We start from the raw sequence: 15599 nt of genomic DNA, 5'->3' as shown, positions 1-15599 counted from the left end.
GAAAAATGGTACAGATGAACCGGTTTGCAGGGCAGAAGTTGAGACACAGATGTAGAGAACAAACATGTGGACACCAAGGGGGGAAAGCCTCGGGGGGGTAGGGATGTTGGTGTGCTGAATTGGACGATTGGGATTGACATGTATACACTGATGTGTATAAAATTGATGACTAATAAGAACCTGCTGTATAAAAAAATAAATTAAAGTCAAAAATTTTTTAAAAAAACTACAATGAGGTATCACCTCACACCAGTCAGAATGGCCATCATCAAAAAATCTACAAACAATAAATGCTGGAGAGGGTGTGGAGAAAAGGGAACCCTCCTGCACTGTTGGTGGGAATGTAAACTGGTACAGCCACTATGGAGAACATTATGGAGGTTCCTTACAAAACTAAACATAGAACTACCATATCATCCAGCAATCCCACTACTGGGCATATACCCTGAGAAAACCATAATTCAAAAAGAGTCATGTACCACCATGTTCATTACAGCACTCTTTATAATAGCCAGGACATGGAAGCAACCTAAGTGTCCATCGACAGATGAATGGATAAAGAAGATGTGGCACATATATACAATGGAATATTTCTCAGCCATAAAAAGAAACAAAATTGGGCTTCCCTGGTGGCGCAGTGGTTGAGAGTCTGCCTGCCGATGCAGGGGACACGGGTTTGAGCCCTGGTCCGGGAAGATCCCACATGCCGCGGAGCAACTAAGCCCGTGCGCCACAACTACTGAGCCTGCGCGTCTGGAGCCGTGCTCCACAACGAGAGGCCGTGACAGTGAGAGGCCCGCGCACCGCGATGAAGAGTGGCCCCCGCTCGCCACAACTGGAGAAAGCCCTCGCACAGAAACGAAGACCCAACACAGCCAAAAATAAATAAATAAATAAATAAAATTATAAAAAAAAAAAAAAAGAAACAAAATTGAATTATTTGCAGTGAGGTGGATGGACCTAGAGTCTGTCATACAGAGTGAAGTAAGTCAGAAAGAGAAATACAAATACCATATGCTAACACATATATATGGCATCTAAAAAAAAAATGGTTCTGACGAACCTAGGGGCAGGACAGGAATAAAGACACAGACGTCAAGAATGGACTTGAGGACACGGGGAGGGGGAAGGGAAAGCTGGGAGGAAGTGAGACAGTGGCATTGACATATATACACTACCAAATATAAAATAGATAGCTAGTGGGAAGCAGCTGCATGGCACAGGGAGATCAGCTTGGTCCTTTGCTACCACCTAGAGGGGTGGGATAGGGAGGGTGGGAGGGAGATGCAAGAGGGAGGGGATATGTGGATATACGTATGCATATAGCTGATTCACCTTATTATACAGCAGAAACTAACACAACACTGTAAAGCAATTATACTCCAATAAAGATGTTAAAAAAAAGAAAAAAACGTAGATGGATGTCAACAGTGAGATAACCACTGCACACCTACTAGAATGGCTAAAATTCAATACATGGCAACACCAAAAGCTAGAAAGAATGTGGAGCAACAGGAACTCTCATTTATTGCTGATAGGAATGCAAATGACACAGCCACTTTGGCAGACAGTTTGGCAGTTTCTAGCAAAGCTAAACCTAGTCTTAACATTAGATCTAGCAACTGTGTTCCTGGGTATTTATCCAAATGAGTTGAACAATTATGTCCACATAAAAACCTGCACACTAATATTTATAATTTTATAAGCTTTATTTATAATTACCAAAACTAGAAGCAACTAAGCTGTCCTTCAATAGGTGAATGGCTAAACAAACTGTGGTACTTCCATACAACAGAATATTATTTTAACAATAAAAAGAAATGATCTATCAAGCTACAAAAAAGACATGAGGGAACCTTAAATGCATATTGCTGAGTGAAAGAAGCCAATCCAAAAAAGCAACATACTTTTCATATCTTTCATCCCCATTATATGACATTCTGGAAAAGGTTAAGACTATGGAGACAGTAAAAAGATTAAATCAGTGGTTGCGCGAGGTGGGAAGGAGGAGACGGGATGGAGGGATACATAAGCAGAGCATAGGGAATTTTCAGGGCAGTGTAAGTATTCTGTATGATACCGCAACGGCGGATACATGGTATCATACATTTAGCAAAACCCGTGGATTTATACAATACAAAGAGTCAACCCTAATGTAAACTATGAAATTTAGTTAATAATAATGTATCGATATTAGTTCATCAGCTGTAACAAATGTAACACATCATTGCAATATATTAGTAACAGGATAAACTGAGGGCAGGAGAAAAGGGAATATGTGGGAACTCTCTGTATTTTTCTGTTCAGTTTTTCCTTAAATCAAACACTGCTCTAAGAAATAAAGTCTACTAATATTTTTAAAACATCAAATACATTTTTAAAAAGGGAATGGGCAATAATGATATTTATTTTAACACGAATGACTGGAAAAGAGTGAGGTTTGGGAAAAGATTATTTTGGTTTTAGATATGTAGAGTTTAAAGTACCTGTGGAATACCTAAAGGATATGTCAAGGAATAGATGAAGATACAGGTCTTTAGTTCAGAGGAGAAGTCTAACCTGGAGATACAAATGTTAATCATTTGCAAAATAGGCAGTAATTTATGTTAAAAGCAACAGTGGACTCTCCCAGATGAGATTATACTAAAGCATTGGATGCTTCAGCTTCTATCCATGCTTTGGCGCTGGCTACTAAAAACATTCAGACAAGAAAGGAAATAAATGAGAATGGTTGCATTTTGTATTAGGGTTTTTTGTTTGTTTGCTTGCTTGCTTGCTTTGTTTCTTGTTTGATTTTGTAATATGTGGATGCTGGAGAAGTTTTGGAAGTAAGGGTCTCAGAGAACTGGCCAAAAAATAAAGAGCAGATGACCAGAAATGGGGACCAGAAATGTCTTTCTTGGGTTAAGTAAAAGTCATAGAGGAGAGAGAAACAAGGTGGTAAAGGCCAGTAAGAGAAATAGTTGCCCTCTCTTCTGATAAAATTAAATAGAATGTTGGTGATTTATTTAAAACCAGAGTGGGCAAGCAGTGACTACTGTGTTATCTATGAATTCTTAGAATGAAAATTAAAAAAACATTGAGAGTTCTATAAGCCAGTGGGGAGTTAGACTCAGTGATAGTAGAAAGGAGAGCAAGAAGGTTAACTGGTATAGATTTCAGTGGATATTCCTATGCTAAGATTTATTACATATATGAAGGCTAGCCCTGAAATAGTTGTGCTATATGTTCCTTTGAGGATGTATTCAGTTAGACTTCTGAGGGGAACAGAAGTCAGTGCACATAAAGGGATCTTTGGAAATTTGGGAAGATGGGCAGCCTGGAAACATAAACACATTGCACCTCCTAGTTTGACATACCAGCTTAAGAGGGCTTACATAATCACTTCAAGGTGAGGTGAGTTAAGCTTAAAGTCTCTGATTTCCAGGAATTCTCAAGTATCTAGATGCAGACTATAGCACTTGTATCTTATATCTAAGTTTTTAATATGAGAATAAAATATTAATATAACTCTTGGTAAGAGTATGCCTAGTATTTCACATATTCCTAGGTATACTAATAAAGGGACTATGACACTCTGGGAAAGCCCATAAAATAAATTATCTGGGCAAAAAAATTATATATACATAATCATTGAGACAGCCACCTCTGGTAATAGCATACTAAGTAATTCAAACCAACTTTCCCACTTGGAATAGTTGAAAAAAATAGACATCAGAAAGGTAATGAAATAGTGAACCATGAGGACTTGACATGGGAGAGTACAGACACCCAGGAAAGTGAATCCAGCTTTTAAAGCTCCTTTTCTTTGGTAACACTTGTCAACTTCAGAGAACATGGCTGAGAAGGTGAGAAGTGTTTAGATCATCCTTGGGGGCTAAAGGGATAGAGATCAGAAACTGTAACCTACTAATGGAAGCCCTGGTCATTCTTCCTTCCTTTGGATTGGAACCACAAAAGGGTTACAACTAGGAGTAAGAGTGAACTAGAAGGAGAAAGCAGACAGGTCTTCACAGGGACTACAGATCAGTTTCAAATCATTTTAATCTCTAATGCTGGATTAAAATGTTCCTAAATTGGCAGTACCCTCAGGTATTCAGCAGCAGCAAACTATAAATCCTTCTCTGGAAGGAGATAACATTATCTTAGGTCACACATTATTTCTACAAACAATTTTGCAAATATAATGTCTGGTATATAATCATAAATGACAAGCCATCTGAGGATGAAGAGATAGGACACCATGAACAAAAACAACAGAAAAAACAGACAACAGAAAAAGACCCACAAGAGTTCAATATACTCAAATCATCATAGACAGACTTTTAAAAAACTACACTTACTGTGTTCAAGACATAAAAGACTAGATTTAAAATTTTAGTGTAAAATTTAAAACTATTGAAAGAGCACCAAATGTAAATTTTAGAACTGAAAAAAAAATAATCAAAATAAGGAATCAATGGATGGGTTTAATAGCCAGATTAAACATAGCTGAAGAGATAATTGGTTAACTAGAACATAGATCAGGAAAAAAAATACTTCAAAGGAAATATAAAGAGAGCAGAGCACTTAAAAAATAAAAAAAGAAACAGACATATAGCATATAATTATAAGGTCTAATGTACATATATTTGGAGTGGCAGAGAAGAGAGGGTGAGACAGAAGAAGCAGTGAAGAGATTATAGCTGAAATTTTTCCAAAAATAATGAAAAACATAAAGTCACAGAATCAAGAAACACTGAGAACTTCAAGCAAGATAAAATAATAAAATAAAAATAAATATAGACAATCATATCAAAATTACTGAATACCAAAAAGTAAATCTTAAAAACAGCTTAAAAGAGATGAAAGAACAAGAAAGAGAGACAGACAGAGAGACAAAGAGATTATCTTGTAAGGAGCAACAATTAGAGTACCCACTGACTCCTCAACAAAAACTATAAAATTCAGAAGACATAGAATATCTTCAAAATGCTGGGCAGGGAGAACTTAGATAATGTAAAATTCTAGTCCAAGTGAAAATATTAAGGTTACCATAGACAGAATTTAGACAAACAAATATGAATTTATCTTCATCAAACCCACACTATAATAAATACTAAAGATATTTTATAGGCAGAAAAATAATGATCCCATATGGAAGAACAGAGATGGAAAAAGGAAAAAGAAATATTAAAATAACAAGTTTTCAGGAAAATATAAATTCATATTGACTGACTAAATCACTATTAATAATGCCTTGAGATTAAAATATAAAATGAAATAAAACACAAGAAAACGATAACATATAAGTTGGAAGAGGATAGAGAAAATTAAAGTGTTCCAGTGCATTTTCTGGGTAAAGGTGCCAAATAACATGCCACTGATAAATTAAGGATGCATACTATACTCTCTATGTAACCACTGAGAGGATGGTAAAAGAATGTACATCTTATAAGCACACAGAAGAAAAATAATAGAATATATAAATAGATAAGAAGGAAAAGGAAAAATAACATAGAACACTAAGATTGCGAATTGAGACCAAAATACATCAGTGATTACCTTGTGAATGAACTAATGTTCCAATTCAAAGACATATATTGCCAGATTGCATTTTAAAATAACTTTATATGTTGTTCATAAATCAAAAAGGATATAGTCAACTTGAAAGCAAAGAATAGAAGATCTTGAAAACACTAACTGAAAGAAAGCAGGGGTCACTACATTAATATCAAAGCAAATTTTAAAGAAAAAAAGCATTCCTAGCGAGAAGGAAGTACATATCATAAAGATAAAATATTAGATTTACCAGGAAGATATAAAAATTTTATACTTTTGCCCTTAATAAAGTAGCTGCAAACCTTTAAAGCAAAATCTTCACAGGAGTAAAAGAAGAAATAAACAACCACAATCACATTGGAAGTCTTTTAAAACACATTTCTCTCAGTAATTGTTATAAGAAGCAGACAAAAATTCAGTAAGAATATAAAATATCTCAATAGCACAATTAATTTTACGTATTGAATATATAGAGAACAATTTACCCAACAATTGCAGAGTAAACATCCTTAAAAACACACAGAACATTTATAAAATTTAACCATATTCTGGGTAATAAGCAAGCATCAACAAATTTCAATAAATTAAAATTGTGTAGTATATGGTCTCTGATAACAATGCCATTTAGCTAGAAATTAATAACAAGAAGATAACTAGAAAATCATCATAGCCTGAAATTTTAAAATATAGTTCCAAATAACCCATGGTGATAAAACTATCATCATTTTCATTAGAAAAATATTTTGAAATGAATGGTAATGACAAATACACTATATATCAAAACCTGCATAATATAACTAATTGTTAGTGTAGAGAATAATTTAGAGCTTTAAATGTATATATTAAATGGAGTAAAAAATATGAATAAATCTCACACAAAATATATATTGAAAAATCCTAAACAAGACATATGTAAATTAAATTCAGTAATATTTTAAAAAGAAAATAACATACCAGACCAAACTGCTTTATTTTAGGAACTCAACAGAACTTAACATTCAAACTGCTATTAGTGCAACTCAAACATCTACAGAATCAAAGCGAGAAATCACATGATGGTCTCAATCACTGCAGAAAATGGTTTGATAACATTCAGTATCCATTCATGATAAAAATGTATATAGCAAATTAGGAATAGAAGGGAGCATCCTTAATCTGATAAATCATATCCGTTAAAAAAAAAAAAAAAACCCTCAGCAAGCATCATATTTAATCATGAAATGTTAAGAATCTTTTCACTAAGACTGCTAATACCATGTCTATTAAACATTCTACAGGGGTTTTGTGTCATTCAGATTCCTGACAGGAAACAGAGCAAATGCAAGCAGTTTAACTGAACAGAGGTGAATAAAGAGGTGCCAGCAGGGAGAGGGGAACCAAAAAGGAATGGTGAAGGCTCAGATATGGAAACAGTGGCGCCCCATCACCATCCTGGGCCAGAATAACAAAGGGAGCAAACAGTGATGGGGGCATTGAATGGGGGGGAGGGGCGGTCACAAGTTTCCTTTCTGGAATTCTGTCAATGTTCTACTTCTTGCACTGTGTGGGGTTCCATGGATGGCTGCTTTGTGACAAATTCATTGACGCATACGTTTTTGCTCTTCACACAATAAGGTTAAATAATTAAAATAAAATTGCTGATGCAGATGTTGCATCTACATGCCAGTGAAAGCCAGTGGATGTGACAAGCAGAGAAAAATGATTAGAATGAAGGTAATTATATATTCACAAACAAGTTAATTCAAGCAATTATAAGGTGACCCATGGAAGCAATTTCCTAGGACTTCTTAAGGAACCCAAAAAAATTTAAAAAGAAAAAAAATGTCACGAAAGTGAAAACAAAAAAAGTTTTGATTTATCCCTTAAGATCTTATTCACAGTTTTAATTCTTCCCTCTCCCTCAGGAGTGTTTAAGTGTACTCCCCTGAAGCCCATGGATTTTGCAGCAGAATTTCAAAGGCTGAGACAGGATTTAAGAGAAAGACTCAGTGGCAGGGTTTGGGGATGACCCTCTGCCTAATTTTAAGCAGAGTAGATCTGCTTTCATCGGTCCAAATATATGAGGTTTCTCTATAAGATTAGATTTGAAGAAAGAAATTATTCTTAAAAAAAGAAAAAAAGCACCAATTTTGTGAATAAGTACACCAAGCCCCAAGGATGGAGTAACCAACTAACCCAAGGTTATTATAAAGAAATATTAGCAGAGTCATTTATAACTAAACCAGGTCTTTTGAATTCCAGCACATGCTAGTTCTATTGATCTTACAGAAAAACTTGAACGAACTTTTTGGTCAACACAATAGAACCAGCATGTGCTGAGATTCAAAAGACCGATACTACAAGACAGATCACTCATAATGTTCTCTCAGGGTATGAAAGTCATCCTGAAATAAAATAAACCAACAAAGGAAACAAAAAACCATTCTGTTAATTACCATGACTTGTGCCTATTTTAGTATGCTACACTTTTTGTCAGGAAGATCTCCAAAGTTTTACCTCATCAAGTCTATAGTGAGAGCCTGTGTTCCCAGAACTTGATCCCTAATGTCCCTAAACCTGTTGGACCTCCAGGAAGCCCAACTAGCCAGCTGAAATTTGCTGATCATTCCTCTCTGACTCAGAAACTGAAGAAACGAAATACTATCCTATTCTACGGACTTTTGGAAAGATCAACCACATAATCAAATAGCTGAATACCATATAGAGACGGTTCCTGACTTACCATGGTTCAATTTATGATTTTTCAACTTTATGATGGTGCAAAAGTGATATGTGTTCAGTAAAAACCATCCTTTGAATTTTGATCTTTTCCCTCGGCTAGCGGTGTGCCGTAGGATGCTGTCTGGTGATGCTGGGCAGTGGCAGGAAGGCACAGCTCCCAGTCAGCCTCGTGATCATGGGGTGAACAACGGATTCTCTGTGGTGCACTGTGTTTGAGCATGTTTAAGGCAGGCTAGACTATGCTATGACGATGTAGGTTAAGTGTATCAAATGCATGTTCAACTTGTATTTTCAACTTAAGATAGGTTTAGTTGGACATAACCCCATTAAGTCGAGGAGCATCTGTAATTAAATCGTTAAAAAAGCATGTGGAGGCATTTACAATTTAAAAGGTAAGAAACATCTATGAACTAAATAACAACTTGTAAAAGTGTACATTGTAACAGAATAACTAAATATATTGCACCTCTATAGTTTTCTGGTAGCAAATAGTTTGCTTAAAAACACTATCATATATGTAATGGTCCAAAGAGGCCAGCCTAATATACATTTCCACTTTGTTGAAAAGGAAGGTCAATGGATTGATATTTTAACGCCAACTGCTGATGGATGAGAGCTTGTTGCCTAAAGTATGGCTAGAAAACAAAATCAAACTCATAGAAATCAATATTTTAAACACAGTTGCTAACACAACCCATCCACGTATTCTTTCTGGCAGATCTGTACACAGACATATTTGTTGCCATTTACATTCTAAGATTTACCAATGGGAATGTTAGGGAGATGGCATTTTAAGAATTTATAAACACAACAGCTCATGTTTACCATCAGATAGTTAAAGCACCCTTTACGCAAATTCCACAGAAGCTAACTCATGTTAGGACCTGTCATAGACACTCTTAGCTCATAAATCAGTATCTATTTCCTTCTTCTTTCTTAAGACCCTTTTGTTCAGGGCAGGAATGTGACTGGGTCCATGCGAGAGCCGGCTTTCCCAGACTCCTTAAGAGACTGGGTTGACTATTCTAAAAGGGGACATGAGCAAAGATATACTGGTGTGGCCTCTGGGAAGGCACAGACACCCCTGATAAAGGGGATATATACTCTTAGCAAGGTTCTTTCCCCTTCTTATTGCGTTTAAAAACAAGAAATTGCTAGAATTGGAGTAGTTTACAACTACAAGTCAACAAGCATTAGGAGACCAAGGGAAGGAATTCCATAGCTGCCTACCTCCAGACCGTTTGTTATATAAGAAAAACAGATTCATAAGTTTAAGCTTGTGTAAGTTGAACATGCCATTACTTATAGCTGATATCATTGCTAACTAAAAGGCTTTTATAATTTTATTTTTATCTGATAGAAATATTTCTAAACTATGACATTTCCTCCCTTATTAAAAACAATAGGTTAGATTTTTTTACATTTGTTCCTTAATGACTCAGCATCACATTAAGATGTGAGGTTAAGTTTTTTCTAAATTATACCAACCAGAAAATAACATTTCTACTGTCACATCCTGTGCTGGGACTAGGGTAAGGCAAATGAGGTACTCACCTTGGCTGCAAAATTTAAGGAAGGATCAAAAAACTCAGTAATCCAGATAAGTAATATTTTAATTAAATATCTTTAAAAATCAAAGTTAATGAATAAAATCCATGATGAACAAAATATCAAATTTTTTCTAAAAAATCAGAAGCAATATTACTAATTTTTCCTTTTTTCTCAGCCTCCAACATGGCTCAGCACAGCACTGTTCTCCCACTACTACCATTTATTTCTTAATAGAACAAATATCTTTGCTTCCCTTGAACCAAAAGAATTGAAGATTAAGAGAGAAACTAAAGACCAAGTTCTTTAAGTCAGTGATTTTAACACCTTGTACCTCTCCTGTGATGTGCACAGTCTTAGTGACAGCTTTTTTCCCTTTCTGCTGTTATTTAGAAGTCTTTGTTCATTTACATAAGGAATTCTCGTTGTGCTTCCAGATGGATTTAGTCACCAGAATTCTCTACTCCATGGAATAATTTATTAATTCAGTGGTGTCCTAATCAGACTCCCCCAAATTCATCAAGTTATCTAAATATAAATATGCCTTTAAAACCCACAAATATTTACAAATATTTTTGGAATGACAATCGCTTAAGATTTTGCTTTGGTTCAGTAAATACTTATTGAGCACTTACAGTCATCAGGTGCTGCAGGCTTTGAGGATGCAAAAATTGAGGGCAAAAAAGATCCTTATGTTGTTTACAATATTTTAAACACTCATTTCTCAATTGCCTCTGGGACTGAAATGTAAAACTGTCTTATGATTAAATATCAGGTGAACTGACGATGGAATAGCTAATATATCCAAACCAAAGAGAACTTTTGCAGTAAATGTGGAGTTTACACCACGGTTAGTTAAGTCTTCTAACAGTCCAATGGAATAGCAACTGAGAGCAGGTGCAAATGTGGAACAAATGTCTGGAAGGATAATGATGGAGCATGGTGTCTGGATATTCTCCAATCCATCAGTAATAAAAATTGACTGGATTAAAGCTTTTGTAGGAAGGAGGTTCAGAGAACAAAGCCATTTTCCTTTCTGTCCCTAAGCAAGCCCATCCAGTTCAGAAAGGGCAGAGTCAAGCTCTATGTATCAGATGTAGGCCTTTTCATGACACCAATCAGTGAGATAAGAGGCTCTTTGTGTTCCCTGTAGGATATCAATGGAATTAGTGATGAGAGGCAACATGCATCAGGGAAAACTCATTATGACTCTTCCGCTTTTCAATTATCTAAGAGTCTCCCTCTGTGATAAAGGAATCATCAAAGACTGAGGACTTGAGTGATTTTAAATGTTTTTTTTTTTTAAGTCATAAAGAATGGTAGGTTCCATAAAGTTGAAGCTCATTGAAGATGAGTCGCTTGTCTGTATCGCTGACAAGCCTGTTTTCCTGTCAGTGGAATCAGAGGATCACATTTCTCTGGCTCTAAAATGGTAAACGCAGGCAGAGCAAAAATAATCACCACCTGGATTTCAAATGCGGGTAAACGCTGTATTGGAATCCCCAAAGAAGGCTCAGCTAATGTTCTGTAGATTGGAAAGAGCTGTACAATCATTAATTTAATTTAGAAGCAGCCTGATAATATGGAAAAGCATGGACTTTGGTGTCTGAAGACCTATTTTTTTGTTCTGTTTTGTTTTGGGATTTCTCCCCCACTGCCGTACTTCTTATCTTCCTGCCTACCTTCCTGCCCTTCACTATTTTTCCCAAAAGACCAAGGAATTTTTAAAGAGCTAGTTTACTTCATCCTAGAAGCCCTGTAGGGATTGTGTCCATGGTATCCAGACAATGCCTCTTTCATCTTCACCTATTATTTCAGATTTTTTCAATCCATCCATTATCAACACCCATTAAGAAGTTTACATATCTATTTTAATGGTGCCTCAATTCTCCAATTAACTATGACTCCCCAATTTTTATAGTCAATTAGGATTATATCAAGAACCTATTGTGCACACTGCAGTGATGAGAGCACCTAAGAAAGCTGCTGACCGTGGTCCTAAACCTGCATATAGACTTGTATGTGTTTGGCCTATACCATGTTTTACTAAAAATCAAATAATTTACCTTTTTTTTTTAAGTCAGGAGATTAAACAAAATTTAAGCTTCTACCTTCTTGAGAAATTGGACAGTGTGGCAAGGCTAGGACTGTATTCCTATATTCCTACATGGCAACACTGCCTGGGGCTGAGGAGGAGCTGCTGGCTTTAGAGGTGCAAGCTATTCAGTTTGCCACAGTTGCCCCCGTCACGTTGTATTCATTTATATTACAGCTGGACGACTTTATAGCTACTTTATTTATTTCTTTTTATTTTTGGCTGTGTTCGGTCTTCAGTTCGTGCGAGGGCTTTCTCCAGTTACAGCAAGTGGGGGCCACTCCTCATCGCGGTGCAGGGACCGCTCTTCATCGCAGTGCGCGGGCCTTTCACTATCGCGGCCCCTCCCGCCGCGGGGCACAGGCTCCAGACGCGCAGGCTCAGTAGCTGTGGCTCACGGGCCCAGCCGCTCCGTGGCATGTGGGATCCTCCCAGACCAGGGCCCGAACCCGCGTCCCCTGCATTAGCAGGCAGACTCTCAACCACTGCGCCACCAGGGAAGCCCTGGACGACTTTAGAATTGGAGTTCATACCACTTAAGGTTGATAAATCATTGGAACTACTGTAAAAGGGTACTAGGAACTAATACATTTATAATCGCCAAACCACTAAGAGGGAATAATAACCAAAATGGTAATTATAATAAACAACTATGACAACACGATTACTAAATGTCTTACATAGGTTAATTCATTTAATCTTCACACAACTCTTCGAACAAAGTATTACTATGATCCCCATTTTTCAGATAAGGAAACTGGGGCACAGAGAGGTTGAGTGACTTGCCTGGTTATGCAGCAAATAAGTGGCATTGCTGGAATAAAGTGAGATAACTGTGAAGCTGCTCTGAAAAAAATGGAATGCTATGCAAATTTAAAATGTATTATCATCGTTATTATTGATGTTATAACATATCTGTTCCATCAATTTATCCAGCAGGAAGACACAATTCTTGTTACAAGAAAAACTAAGATTGCCAGGTAGATGCCTACTATTAAATTTCTTCCTATGATTGAATAAAGGAAGATATACAAACAGAAAAAATGAGAATTATGGAAAAAGGAATAACTTTGGAAGGAAATAAAAATATAATTATGATAATAGATTCGAACTGTTAGATTGTTGATTTAACCTTAAAACTTAAAGTTATCACATTAATTGTAATTTTCAATTTACTCAGTTTTTGCTTTGTTTCTAAAATAAAGCTGAACATTTTCTGAAACCTGACAATAGTTCTTTCCAAGCTATTCTGATGTCGACATAATGGTTGATGGTAAATTAATACCAATACATCCAGCCCTTATGCTTAGCTCACTACCTTTCCCTGGGTCTTAAAAGTCTTTTTACTCCTGCTGCAGCATAAGGCCATTTTTCAACAACAACAAAAAAGTTAAAAAAGCAATATGTATGATTTCTTCAAGTAAAATCTCCTCCTTCCCCATTTGCATTCCTTGGTTACTGACTTATTTGATATCCCAAAGGCCATATAGTAAAAGCAGAATCTGGATGATAGTAACGGATGTAATACTTCAGTGTCTACATGTTACTAATGACTGACAGTATTTCACTTTACAGTTTGTGAATTTCTTTCACATTTTCTCTTTTAATCTTCACAATAGCCCTGTAAGATATTAATGCCCGAGTGATTGGTAACCTCTCAACAATATAAATGTGACTTATCTTGACATAGAGTATTATGGGCATATTAAAAAAAAGGGCATCAGCTGTGAATTTCTGAATTATTTAGATTGTTATTATGATTTCATTACTTGGATTCAGAAGGGACTTTATGGATCCTCTGGACCAACTACTTCATTTTCCAGCGAGGAAACCAATTCCCAGTGAGTTAGTGGCAGAGCCGGGGCAAGAAACACAGTGTCCTGATTCCCATTTCAGATTTCTTTACACTCTAACATACCTTATCTTCTGAAAATAAAAAGGTAAAATAACATACCATTTCCTTCTGTTTGAAAAATAGGTCCTATTTACAGAGATGGGCTGTAAGGGAACAATTTTAAACAACAATGAAATATAATGAGGACACCAATATGGATGAAAAGCAAATTTTTTTTTCTTTGGTAGAAGAGATGGGGATTGGGAGGAGGTAATAACCCCCATTACACAGACTGTAGTTTTCAATAAAGGAATCTCACTCCTGAAAGGGCAAGTCACACTGAATATCCATTTAGTAGGTTACCACACAGATTTTTAATTGTCACAGTTTATTAACATTGCTCACTCAGCTATTCAGTCATGTTCTCCTTGACAGCAGAAGGGCAATTCCACTGGATAGTCTCCATGTTCAATGTCATTAACCATTACTTACTGGAATTTACACAATGTTGAGTAGTATCTGGTATGTGCAGATCCAGAATAAATAGAGTGAAGTAAGTCAGAAAGAGAAAAACAAATATCATATGCTAACACACATATATGGAATCTAAAAAAAAAAAAAAACAAATGGTTCTGAAGAACCTAGGGGCAGGACAGGAATAAAGACGCAGATGTAGAGAATGGACTCGAGGACACGGGGAGGGGGAAGGGTAAGCTGGGATGAAGTGAGAGAGTGGCATGGACATATATACACTACCAAGTATAAAATAGATAGCTAGTAGGAAGCAGCTGCATAGCACAGGGAGATCAGCTCTGTGCTTTGTGACCACCTAGAGGGGTGGGATAGGGAGGGTGGGAGGGAGACGCAAGAGGGAGAAGATATGGGGATATATGTATATGTATAGCTGATTCACTTTGTTATAAAGCAGAAACTAACACATCATTGTAAAGCAATTATACTCCAATAAAGATGTTAAAAATAAATAAATAAATAAATATATGTTATATATATTCCAAAAACAACCAGAATAAACAGTGCCTCTGCCACCAATCAGCTATCATTCTAGCCTCTTAACTTTAGAGTTGCAGCATGGATGGACTGCTTGTGCTCCCCAAAACAACCTCTCCACCTGTACCTGTATCTCATCTCCTCTCACTTATTTCTCAGCAATGCTCCAACGATTGTCCCTCTCTCTCCTGAATCATCAATTTCTTCTTCTCTGCTGGTTAGCTTCCAACAACCTACAAAGATGCTGCAAATTTTTCCACCTTAAACACTAAAAATTCATTTTGATCCCACATCTTTCCCCAACTGTCATTATATTTCCGCTCTGTTTGATAGAAAAACTAGGAAGGTATGTTGATATTCACCTTCTCCATTTCATTTCCTCCCTTCTCTATTGAACCATCGCCAACCAGGCTGCTCTATCACAGCTGCTAATTACCTACCCATTGCTAAATCCAATGGCCAGTTCTCAATCTTCATTTTCTTTTAGTCCTCAGCAATATTTGACTCAATTGATAATTCCTCCATCTTGAAACACATGCTTCACATGGCATCACTCTTTTGGTTCTCCTCCTTTTCCTCTGGTCACTTTTTCTCAGTCTCTTTGCTGGATTTTTCTCATATCCTGATCTTTTAGTAGTGTCCCTGCATAGAGTCATCTGAGTATTTCATGTCTTTACTTATCCTCTTGTCCTTAATGATCCCATTCATTTTTTGCATCATCTATATAATTCTCAAATTTATATATCTAGCCCAGGTTTCTGATTTCTCTATGAAATCCAGAATCTTATATTCAATCTTTACTTAATACTCGTTTCTCCTCTTGATGTTTGATGAGCATCTCAGAATTAACTG

This window comes from Balaenoptera acutorostrata, chromosome 12, assembly GCF_949987535.1.
Source record: "Balaenoptera acutorostrata chromosome 12, mBalAcu1.1, whole genome shotgun sequence".
NCBI classification, from domain to species: Eukaryota; Metazoa; Chordata; class Mammalia; order Artiodactyla; family Balaenopteridae; genus Balaenoptera; species Balaenoptera acutorostrata.
The sequence above is the reverse complement of the archived record's forward strand: the minus strand, read 5'-3'. Positions refer to the sequence as shown.